Source organism: Odontomachus brunneus, unplaced genomic scaffold, assembly GCF_010583005.1.
Source record: "Odontomachus brunneus isolate Ranch 3 - 2012 unplaced genomic scaffold, Obru_v1 Obru_scaffold_005, whole genome shotgun sequence".
In the NCBI taxonomy this organism is placed as follows: Eukaryota; Metazoa; Arthropoda; class Insecta; order Hymenoptera; family Formicidae; genus Odontomachus; species Odontomachus brunneus.
The window spans coordinates 3,124,031-3,135,151 of record NW_022639455.1 but is presented as its reverse complement, the minus strand read 5'-3'; the positions used below and the strand labels follow the sequence as shown (position 1 = coordinate 3,135,151).

The 11,121-nt window shown below is 45.0% G+C and overlaps 1 protein-coding gene across 3 annotated transcripts in view; it reads right to left on the bottom strand.

Moving 5' to 3' along the window:
- LOC116850188 (14-3-3 protein zeta) overlaps positions 1-11,121 on the bottom strand; it is a 66,894-nt gene that overhangs the window by 33,920 nt on the left and 21,853 nt on the right. The window contains exon 1 of one of the 3 annotated variants that reach the window (XM_032828178.1): positions 1,998-2,380. The exons of the other annotated variants lie outside the window; for them this stretch is intronic. The gene's annotated coding sequence lies outside the window, so the exon portion shown is untranslated. Of the gene's footprint in view, positions 1-1,997; positions 2,381-11,121 lie in introns of those variants that run through there. 3 annotated transcript variants of the gene reach the window in all.

Here is an 11,121-nt window from a genome sequence, read left to right as displayed (position 1 = left end):
TCTCTCTCTCTCTCTCTCTCTCTCTCTCTCTCTCTCTCTCTCTCTCTCGCCACAGCGCTGTACTTGTTTTATTATTTTATTTCCTATCGCGTGAAACGACTGGCCCGTCATTCCGTGAGCCACGATAAATTAGTCGTTACCCGAAAAATCAATATCGTGTCAATAATCCCCGTGGTTTCAATCCCACGTCTTGAAACGGCGTCTTCGATCGATACTAATCGATTAGTAAGTCCGACCGGCACGAAATCAATGAGAGATATGATTAGAGCTGCAGATACTTCGGAACTAAGATAGAACTCCCTGGCTTCGAAAACTCGTCTTACAAGTCGCGCGCGATAACAATCGTCATCGTAGATGTCGTAAATGAATACCGCAGTCGCGCAAGAAGCGCAGGCAATCGAGTGTGCAATTAAAACCGCCATCAGAAACTAACGCGATATTCGCATTTGACGAGATCCCAAGGCCGATAATCGATTGACGTTGGATCTGCGCGTTAGTTTCTCGACAGAAAGAGAGAGAGAGAGAACAAAAGAGAGATTAGTTATTACGTGCCAGTCGATCGTTCTCGGCACCGGATCTGCGTGTCAGATATACAGCAGCGAGGAAGGAGCGAGGAGGACGATCGCACGTTGAAATCATGAATCGGAACGGGACTGATGTGCGAAGTGCCACTGTCATCGAACAAGAGTCTCAACGGCAGAATTTAAAGTCTAAGTTCAAGAACCCGTTCGGATTTAGAATTTGATGAAGAAGATTTCTTAACAAAATCGGACTTTGAAAAGATTGCGAAAGAAATACTTGAAATTTCATATGCGAGATATAAGAATTTATTCAGAATATAAACCTTACATCCCAGAAGTAAATGTTCGAGGACTTTTTTTTCTTCTCAATGCAGATCGAGTAAATCGCAGCATCTAGTTTTCTTCTTCTAGACCGGTATGGATCTGACCGACAGCTCGTGCGAGATACTCGATAATAAAAATAAAAAGAATTACCGCGAGTGACCGAGCGCGCGCCGACATCCCGCAGTACTTGAAATCCCCCAAGGAAAACCTCGTTAACGCGTTATCCGGTGCTAACAGGACACTTCGTGGAGAGGCCCGCGGGTCGGACATCCTTCGCGAAAAGCGTAGTGGAATGACATATTTAGCCATGCCAAGTGGAAGCTTCCGTGGGAGATGACGACGACAGACGTACACGGCGCTGTCGCGACGAAGGTCGCGAAGAAGAGACGACGCTGGCATTACTCATCGCGTTGTCGTGCGATTTGAGGTTATGGCCGCGAGAGAAGGAGCGGGCGAGCGCGGACAAACGATCACCTTTTAAAGAGGGAGCCAGGCGTTGGCGGTAGCGCCACGGCGCTACTTTCACGGCGGCGAGAGCGAAATTCCCGGCCGCATTCTCCGACGGCGGTGACGCCTAGGTCCATTAACGCGACGACGAACGAGTCGAAATCGAGGAAGAACCGAGAGATACCGCGAGGAATCGATCGGCTGCGCATCGACGCGTACGGGTGGGCCTCGCATTACGCGTCAATGCGGAGAGACGATGTGCAAGTGAGCGGACGAGTGAGTGTGCGAACGAGCAATTCTGCGACGCAGTACGATGCCGCAAAGATCGATAGCCGGCTCTGGGGCTCTCGCTCTCTCGCACCGATGAGTTCCCACGAGAACGACGATAAATGGCGAGCGCGATCGAGAACCGACAACCCGCCGCCGCTGCCGCTACCACCACCGACGACGACGACGACGGCGGCAGCAGCGGCGAGTAGTCGGTCACGCAGGAAATGACGAGTGCGTGGAAGTGGCCCGACCGACTTGCGCCGCTATATAGCGTATCGAGAGGGAGCGAGCTAGCTGCGAGGGCGCAGAAGCGTACGGTGTGCGAGTGCGAGAGAGGGAGAGAGACAGGAAGATATGTATGTGCGCAGAATGAGAAAGAGACAGAAAAAGATATAGAATGCGACACGGGGTCGCGGCTTTTTGTTGCACACTTACCTTAGCTTAAAGTCCTTTGTACAATAAATAGTGACGTAAATACACACGATCCGTACGCAGAGCCGTGAGCCGGCGTGACGGACGACGAGAGCGCGGGGAGGGGACGGGCGAGAAAGAACCTGCGTGTGCCGCGACGACGACAGCGACTTGGGCTCTACTACGACTGGTATTCCGTTCTTCTCCTTCTCCTGGTCTCTCTCTCTCTCTCTCTCTGCTTTAAGTTCCGACCGCAGGGATTAACGCGCGCGCGAGACGGACGAGCGAGAGAGCGTGGAACGCGAGCGAAAACTAAAACACCGGCTCTTTATTCCTCGGTCACACTCTCGGCTACGATACCACACATCCCTCGGCGACCACTCCCGCACAGCGACTGAGCCGGCAACGCCGCTCGTGGTGGGGAACTCGGATCGCCTCGTGCCGGGGCTCGGCCGCAATCGTGCGCGTCCGTTCCCGATCGTGCACGCTCGGCCGCGCTCGCGCCTTCTCGTGTCTGAGCCGAAGTATTGATCGGCTCCCGACCCCGGCATGGCGCTCATCGGCGAGGTTGGGTGGGGCAGCGGAGCGCGCACGGCTGTGTCCCGGGATCCGACGCGCCGCGCCGCGCCGCGCCGCGCCGCGCCGCGCTGCACGATGACGACGAGGAGGCGACGCGACGGCTCTCGCATCTTTTTCTTTCCTTTTTGCCTACACGTCCCGCTCACCTCTCGCGGCTCTTTCGATCGTCCGACTCGCTTCTCGTCTCGCTCACTCCCCCCACCTTTCGAAAACTGCCTATTCGTTTCGTCTCTCTTTCTCTCTCTCTATGTTTCTCTCTTTTTTTCTCTTTTTCTCTCTCTCTCTCGCCGCGCTATATCCTCCTACACCGTTGTCGGAACTATTCGTCTTCTACCTCGCACTTCGTCTCACCCGCTGCTAAACGTCCGTTACCGCGTGTCTCTGTCGACCCTACCGGGACCGACCGTCTGTCTGCCTGTCTGTCTCTGTCTATCCTTCTCCTCTTCCTCCTCCTACTCGCAACGTTACATCGAGTCCCGCGCAATTTCGTGCGAAAATTAACCTGGAAGGAGCGCTCCGTCCAGTTTTACTTTTTTCTTTTTTTCCCCCGACATCCCTGAGCGCAAGTGAGGTCCTCTCTCTTCATATGGTTGACGCGCGAAAAGCCGCGGTCAGCCCGTCGCAATTTCCTCGGAAGATCGTCAGTTGTTTGCGAGGAAATTCTGCAGGTGATTCCCCCTCAATCTGTCTATATTATACCCTCTGATCATCTGACTCTGTCGTCGGTGCATCGTAATGCTTGTAATTAAGCAAAAACGCCGACGTTCCGCCGCGGCCGTTTTGCAAAAAACGTACGATTTTCGCGTAGCAACATTCTCACGTGGCTCACACGATCCAAGTGATCTATGAGCGCAGATCCATGGCATTTACGAAAACGCGCGCGGCATCGCGAGCTCGTAAGTTATACAGGGTGCTCGAAATGCACGGCGGAGTCAGCGCTGGCAAGGACATTTTTCTACTTGAGCAGCGGGGAAACGCGCAGTCGACGGCTAAAATGAGTGCGTTGGGTGGGTCTGAGAGAGAGAGAGAGAGAGAGAGAGAGAGAGAGAGAGAGAGAGAGAGAGAGAAAGGAAGAGGGGGAGAGAGAGAAAGAGAGACTGACGATTACCATAAAGACCCTTTCGTCCTCGCGACCGTTTAATCGTGTCATTCCTCTCGTTCACGGTAAATCAAAGGATCCACGCGAAACGGGATCGTCGTCGGCGTGGGAGGAACGACGACTCGGAAAGAGTTCGTGAGAAAACGACTTGAAGGATTGTCATCTCGTTTTCTATTTTTGTATGCTGCGAAATAGCTCGAGACAGCGATGATTAGCGTTTCTCAACTTAAACCGCAAATAATTCACAGATTCGTATTCAAATTATGAATAGGAATGTTCAATTCACGGGTATCACGAGCCACGAATTAAAGAACGTACATGAATTTCAATGTTTGTAAATCCAAGGATAATCAGAGGAAGCGAATCGAAGATTCGCACGAGTATACGCAGTAAAATATTTTACTGCCAAGAAAAACGACTGCTCAGCTTATTTGTCTTTTTTTTTTAAACGGTGATTATTTTTAACAAGGAATATAATTGACTGTAAAAAATATATTCATCACGAATATAAAAACAAGCTCATTTTTGTGTACCCAAAAAAGAAATTTGGAGAGAATACTGTCTTTGCAAGAATATTGTAAAATCTCATCAAAGAACAAAAGCTAGTTTGAGACTTTATGTGTCAAGCAAAACGAAATTTGTTTCAATTTAATATTTTCGATTGGACTGTTAAACTCACTAGGATCCAGAATGTATTTGGAATAAATTCGACGCGTTTATAACATAAATTTATATATATGGAAATTTATGGAACATCTGAAACAAGTAACATTTACTCGACAGTGACATATTTTTCTGTGTATATCGCGGAGCACAGCTCGTAAGCTGAAAATATCTCCTATGCATGAGAATATCCTGTTATTACTCGGTACATTTATCGCGTTGATATTGGCCGAGAGGTTCCCGATTCATGTTGTTTATAATCGCGTTGTTTAATTTCGTTAACATCAGGTGAAATTTCACCCGGCGAATCGGGCGCTGTAAATATAGGTGGGTTTAAGTGGTGGTCATTTTATGTGTTTGCGTATTTCGCGCGATAAATCCATTCATCGAAAAATCCGTCAGAACCTTGCGTTCTCCGCACCCACGTGGAAAATTGGACATACGACACACACACACCCTCACAGCCACGCACGAACTGGCTCGGACAACCGAACGTGCGCGTATGTGTGTGTGTCTCCCAACGAGGGTGTAACATCGGCAATTTCGGTTGCGAACAACGCTCCCGGGGCCACCGACATCAAAGCCGGCAAATCGCGCATCACGTCCTCGCGAAAATTCCAGTGGGTCGTATCTCGTTTATTTATCATCGCCAGCCCCGCGAGAGGGCTGCGACGTCACAATGAATCGCGTGTTATTTCCGCGCAATATGGGCCGCGACAAACAGTTTCGCGCCCCGGCATAAAAATCCGCGCGCAGGTCGATCGCGAATTCGCGCTTCGACCTTTTCTCGTCCGCGGGACAAATCGAGTTTACGCGTTTGCCGCGAATATATTCATACGCGAATTCATATTCAAGTTCCTTGAATACTTTCGAAAATTACTCGTTCCCGAGTGACTCCATCTCTCCTTCTTTTCCTCTCTTTTTCCGGCCGTAATTAACTCGCGAATCTCATAATGCAGCTCGTACAATCTCCGTGTGTGTGTCTCTTTCTCTACGCCTCTCGTATGTAATTCTAGTTTATTAAATATTTCTACTTTCACTCTTTTATTGTACCTAATTTCGGAACGGCATCTACAATAATGTTGCATCTGGTTGCACGTAGCGTATAGTTGCCGGATTACTTTATCAGTTATTATTTGTAATGCGCAAATTGTGATTTAGCAACTTTCCGCGTCTGTGTCGTTATGTCGCGTGTCTAACAATTTTGTATATTCAGAGTTAATTGTATTTCGGAGTATGCGAATGTTGCTTTTCTCTATTTCTCTCCCTCTCCTTCTGGAAATTCCGCCTCGTAACTCGCATCCCTTCTGTTAAAATGAAACACGTCGGACGCGCATTTACGCGTCGAAAGCTTCACGTTTTCCCAAAAAATCATACATCAACTTCTTCTGCACAAACGCAATAATTGAATTAAATAAACGTTTTATTTATTCAAACGCGGATATATATCGCGTTCAATTGTAAATTTGTACCGACGTCCCGATTTTACGATCTACTTGCGCGTCGCAACGCAATATGTACAAATTGTTAATTAAAACTTTATAGTAGCGGTTTGCACACAAATGAGGGTAATTATTCAAGCAACAATATCCAAACGTATTTCCGTGAGGTTACGTTCTTCTTCTCAAAAGCTTCCTTTACGTTCGGGGGAAGAAAATAAAAAATAAAAGAAAATCCGTTGCTCTTTTTTCCTTTGAATTCTTCGACTTCTCGCTGTGTATAACGCGTCGTAATTTAAAATGCGAATATATTAAACATATCGTCATGTCGAAAGGGAAAAAGGATTTCCATTACTGATATTGAAAATCTCATCATCGTATTAATTAATAATCTTGCCATCATAATGTCTATTGAATCGACGGAGATAGGGTGCCTGGAAGGCAATATTAAAACGGCACGCAGGAAAATGCATGTCGCGTTCAAATAAATATTATATGCTTCAAATATTTCATAAGTTTACATATCCACAAATTAGTTCATCATAAGCATTGAATTTATTCAATCAATTTATTCAAAATGCACACGGAAAGGAAAGTTTGGTTAGATTACATTTTTGGTGAGATATAAACAAACCAGAAATGTTTAGGTTCAAGTTATCAGATTCTGTTGAAGTTAATAAAATTCACTTGAATAATATTCTGATAATTTCAGCTATAATTTTCTGTTTCGCTCGTATTTCATCAGAAATTTGATTAATCTAACAATTTTTTTTACGCATTCTAAATCCTAGTAAATTTAGCACTTTAATCAAGAATATTAAATTAAAACAAAAATTCGGCTTGCTCATTATATACATAAAAATAAATCAATTTTTTTTTTAGATACGGTTTTATAATATTCTTGCAAAGAGAATATTTTCTCAAATTTGTGGTAAGCATATCTGAAAAATTATCAAAGAAAATATTCTTTGTTCGAAATGGCCATTGCTTAAAAGAAAAAAAGTAAACTGAGTAATCGCTTTTCTCAGAAGTAGAATAATGTTTTTCTGTGCGTATATATATGAAAAATATGATTCTGCAATCTAAAATATCTCATTGCTCCCATTAACAATCCGAAGAAATACGGTAAATATCTTGCAGGTGTAGCCGCGTTTGATCAACGCGAACGCGTACGCAAAAGTGTAATTTTTAATTACGGAAATTCTCGTGACGCGCTGCACCGCGCGCTCAACTTCGATATGTCAAGGGCCATTATTATCGAGGGTGTGTGTACGAGAAATACTGGCATGCAGCGTGGGACTCATTGCTGAAAAAAAAACCGCGCGATTGAACGTCGTGAATTGCGCGCGAGAGAGAAAGAAAGAGAGAGAGAGCGAGAAGTGCTAACGAGAGCACTTTTGTCCGTTCCCCTTCCCCTCCTCGCCTCCTTTTCCTTCCTGCCAGCGCACACAGCACATGGCATACCAGCACGGTCCGCGAGCGCGAGCTCCGCATCGAATGAATAACTGAAACAATGCGGAGCGAAAGCGACGCGCAGTACCGCCGTGTGCGCTCGTAACATCGATCGTAAGATTGCAATTGGGTTAAAGTCGGCATCGCCGCCTGCCTCGGCTCTATAAGCTAAGGGACCGACTCTTTCGACCCTGCTCAACCCCGGAATGGTACCATCCGAGGTGACGCACGGCCCTTTGGACGCTTTTACGATTTTTGAACTCGTCTCCTCGAGGGTGGAGACTCTAGGCGACAACGCGTCTGAATCGTTGGGGGAACATGAAGACGTGCGAATTAATCTGTCGTCAAGATTCCTTCCCAAAATGTTGCATCACTCAATAAAATTCCAAAAAACGTCAAAGACCAAGGTCTACATTAATGATCATTACTTGAAACTTATATCAAATGAAATGTTCAGACTTGAGTTTAGAGTTAGATACAAATTTCTCAGCTGAAGTAAGATTAGAATATAATGTCGCATATATTGTATGATTCACATAAAAAACTCAAATCTAACTCTATATTCACATCTGATTCTTTCCAGATTATCACCTGGAACTTGTCTCATATAAGATGCTCAGATTTTTATTCAGAGTTAAGGCCGTAGCACACAGAAAAACTTAAGCAATAAAACGTAAGCAGTAAGCAAATTGACCAATCACAGTCGCTGTGATCAGTCGATTTTTCTTACGGTCCAAGAATCAACGACTGTGATTGGTCAATTTGCTTACTGTTTAAGTTTTTTTGTATGCCACGGCCCTTTGCAGGTCCAAGTTTTCCAGTAAAATTATGGTATATGTAACACTTATATCATTAATCGCAATTCAAGTGAAAAATTTTCACTTAACTCTAATACTGAATATCTCATTTGAGATGAGTTTCAAGTAATAACTATCAATACGGGCCTAAATTTCGATTTGAATATCTCGCGTAAAACAAGTTTCAAGTAACGACTGTTAATACGGACCCAAGTCTATCTCGGTATATTCTATGTTCTATCTTGGAAACCAGAGGTCCGAGAGGAAACTCAGTCGAGGGCGATTTTGTCGCGAAAGATTAGATGGATATATTTCCGCCCTGTGAGTGCGATCGACTTGATGTCATTTCAGAAAAGCCATGTGCTACGACTCGATCCTGCGATCGATTCCAATAAGCGGAGCCGAATACGTTTCTCGCGCGCTCGCGATGGCAGTCCGACAGCCACGCGATGACGAAGAGTCATTGGGGCTTGCAGCAAAAAGGCTAATGAGAGTTACCGGGCGAGGGAAGGGAGGACAAGGATGGAAAGGGGGAGTGAGAGCAGAGAAACAAGGGAAAACATGACACACGGGGTGGAGGATGGCGAGGATGGCGGGAGCGAGACGCAGCTACGCGAGGTCGCAAGGGAAGCGGTAGAAGACGAAGGGTGGAAAAGGGAGAGGTGGCGCGGGACACGGGGGGTGAGGTGGCGGTTGTCGGAGGTTGCCGAGGCTGAAATGAAATATTGATCTGCGGAGGCGCGCGCAACCCCTGCAGCCGACCCGCCCTTGTCCACCATTTTCCGCCGGTATCCCGCCGTTGTGAACGCCGCCGAATTTCTAGCTGATTTTACGCGAGAACTTAAGTCACAATTCGTTCCTCGTCTTCCGCTCGATCAACCGTACCTGCCGGCTACTATTGGTTACCCTTAACGTCGACTGCGAACAGCGAGGGGATCAACGGGGTAGAATCGGGAAAGGGAGAAGAAGGCGAGAGGTGACGTTACCGTGGAAAATCCACGGTTCAAGCTCGCGGGTGTGCAGATCGAGTGCGAGGACAATTTTGCGAGATGTATGTCAAACGTATTTGCGATTGTATGTGTAGATATATAAATTAATTCCGCAATCTTGTTTCACGAGCGATTATCCTTCAACGTGACCACTGTCCGTTTATTTACGACCATTCTCGGTAGAATGTCGGTTGATTTTAATTGAGCTTAATTAATTCTTTGCTTCCTTTTTTGCTATCTCTTTTTCTCTTCCGGATTATGATCATGAAACATTTAGTAATCTTCTCGTGTTTCTAATTTTATCCCTCTAATTGTAAACCTTACTCGTCTTTTTTTGTGAAAATTATTATTAATCACGCACAGTTCGAAGAAATTCCCCGCAATGCAAAGATACATAATAAATTGCAATACCGTATTTCGCATATAAACGTTGCGGTTTGACGATTATATATTTTCTACCCCGACCTCATTTTTACATATATTTACGTAACAATCCAGAACGTCGAAATTCGACGCGCGAGAGCCCGGTTTACAACAGGAAAATTGAAGAGCACCAAAAAAATATGCCAAAGCAATGACGTCGTTTATATGCACTTTTTAGCCATGAAAAATAGACAAAAAAGCGAAGGAACGACAAACTCGGTGCAAGGATCAAGTTCCATCTGCCCGACGCGTGAAACAGCCTCAGCAATGGCAGTTAATCAGAATGAATGCATGGGAATGCCAATAAGGGAGCGTCATAAATCTCGAATGTTCCGTATTAGGAAGCCACGGACATTACGTTACCCGTATTATTCTGCACGATCTATCATCACTCAAGTATTCTCTCAAGGAAGAAAGAGAGATCGCACTGATAAATAAATTACGAAATTTCTTAAGAAAAAAGAGAAAAAAGATCGAATCTCCTCTCTTCAATTCATTAATACTTCTAAATTACGACAATGACAGATCGTTGCTTGCGTGTCAGCAGTCGTAATTCGTAAACGAGTCTCTCCTCTCTGCCTCCCTTCTCTCTCCCCTCTTTCTTTCTCTGCGAGACTGTAAATTATGGAAATTGACTATTATATTAAACGATGCTAATAAGACTGAAATGAAGACAAAATATTCAGCGAATATGTGAAGGTACGAAGATTAAAGAGCAAATAAATGAAGGTAATTGTGTTCGTTTCGCTCCATACAAATGCGTTTCGTGACCACCTTGAACTTAGAATTGCTCCGCGCTATCGTCTTACTTTCTTGAAATTATCTTAGAGGAGAGTGAGTGTGAGAGTTAATAAAGGTAGCTTTTTTTCAAAATTGCACGACGCAGAAGCGGACGTAAAGCTCTGAACTTTCTGCACGCGCGACTTTAACGCGAACAAATAAAAATCCGCCGGTAAAGGTCAAATGAAAGCGCGCTGCTGGTGACAAGTGAAACAGATATCTGCAAAGAACGACGAGACGTACCGTGCCGACTTTCGTAAAAAAAAGTAGAGGGGGAAAGCAACTGTGACTGCAAATTCCTGCGCGACGCGACACCCACGTGTGCAATTCCGGCTCGCGGCGACAATTAATGGCGATTTCTGCTCGAATGATTGTCATCGTGATGAACGTATCTCGATCGAATATCTGTTAGCGAAATCCGACGCGAACGCGCTCGAGCGTATCCACGAAATGAAAATTCTTGTCACTCGATGTGTCCATAACGACGCGACGTGACGATGCACCGGGTGAGGTGAAGGTGAATCTAATCGCTCATAGTGGCTTCTAAATTCGTTCTATAATAAATTCGGTGATTAATAAAGTCTTGAAAGTCAAATAATAAAGTCGCTAATTTCAAGATACATGCAAGATCCTACTCTCTACAATCAGTGTTTTTCATTAGTGTATTCTTCATTGAAATGCTATAGTTATAACTGGTTTCATGAAATTCAATAGTTTATTCCATTTAAACAAAAGAATAAGTATTTTTCACTTTTCAGATATTTGTCTTCTCAATATACCGAGCAGAAATTATTTGTGGGAAATAACCATTACTTAAAAAAAAAAGAAAAAAAAAGTAAACTGAGTAATCGTTTCTTTTAGCAGTAGAGTGTATCTTCCTGTGTGCAGCGACTGCTTCCATTATTGATGCGTTTTGCGAACGCAAGT